The sequence below is a fragment of the Amphiura filiformis genome, chromosome 8, assembly GCF_039555335.1.
Source record: "Amphiura filiformis chromosome 8, Afil_fr2py, whole genome shotgun sequence".
NCBI lineage: Eukaryota > Metazoa > Echinodermata > Ophiuroidea > Amphilepidida > Amphiuridae > Amphiura > Amphiura filiformis.
In genome coordinates, this window is record NC_092635.1 from 24,054,059 (window position 1) to 24,055,376 (window position 1,318).

Consider the following 1,318-nt stretch of genomic DNA (forward strand, 5'->3'; position numbering starts at 1 on the left):
TCAAATTAAGTTACCTGAATGGGTGACTTTATTTGAAGTCTACACTTCCGTGTGAAAGATTAAGGTCATGTCTTCCATAGGGGTGTATGGATTTCAACTGGAATAACCCATTGAATTAATACTGTTGTGTATGTGTCACCAAACCAGAAGATGTATAATTCCATATGTGATCCATAACATCAGTTTGCCGTGTACCCCAATTTTTTTACTCTCATTCATAGCCATGGATCCAGCTGATATGCAGTCACAGCTATAGGTCCAGCTGATATAAAGTCACAGCTGTAGGTACAGCTGATATAAAGTCACAGCTGTAGGTCCAGCTGATATAGCTATGGGTCCAGCTGATATGCAGTCACAGCTATAGGTCCAGCTAGTATAGCCATGAGTCCAGCTGATATGCAGTCACAGCTGTAGGTCCAGCTGATACAGCTGTAGGTCCAGCTGATATGCAGTCACAGGTGTAGGTCCAGCTGATATAGCCATGGGTCCAGCTGATATGCAGTCACAGCTATGAAGTTTCCAACTATGCACATTATACAATAAGAGAAATACTCTGGTCATGTTTTCAGATCTGATCACAGCATTTACTAAAGAGTGTTATGGGCATATTTGGGTTGTTGTTGTTTGTTAATATTTTTTGACTAAATTTCAGTCATTGATATGTGACATTCCTAATCAAAATATGGCTATTTTATTAATTAATCATTATTATAATGGAAAATGTAAGGTAATGCAAAATGAAATATCTCAGGAATAATAAACATGTAATTTGTATTCCAAGTTAATACATCATAATCTGTGATTAAGTGTGACATGAACTGATCGAAACTAGACCAAATGAGGCGATTTTGAAAGTTGAGTTCTCATCATCATCAGCTTGCCCAGAAAACTTTGTGTTCTACTGCTGAAATCTTAACATGCCTCGCATCCTTGGTTGCAAAGTTTCAATGATGACTTTCTAGTGTGTTTTCTTGTTTTTTTTATCTCAATTTTGCTGTATCTCAATGCCACTTGCCACACGCTTCATCATGCCACTTCTGCAAGCTGCAGTCACTCAGGTGCAGTTGCATTACTCTGAAAACCAGTGTTGTCGCTCTTTGCTAATTTTCCAAAAATTGTATCCTATTCCATATGCCATAGTGGCAACGCTTGTCAACTCCCAAGCGACTTGCCTCTTTGGGTACAGTGGTGGAGTGATCGAGATAGATCTGCTTGTTGATGGCCTGATTGCGTACTAACGTCAGAATCGTCATCAAAAGCGGCATATGAAACTAGCATTAAAGAGAGTAAAATGTTTCGGGTTTGTTTCGTGATTTTA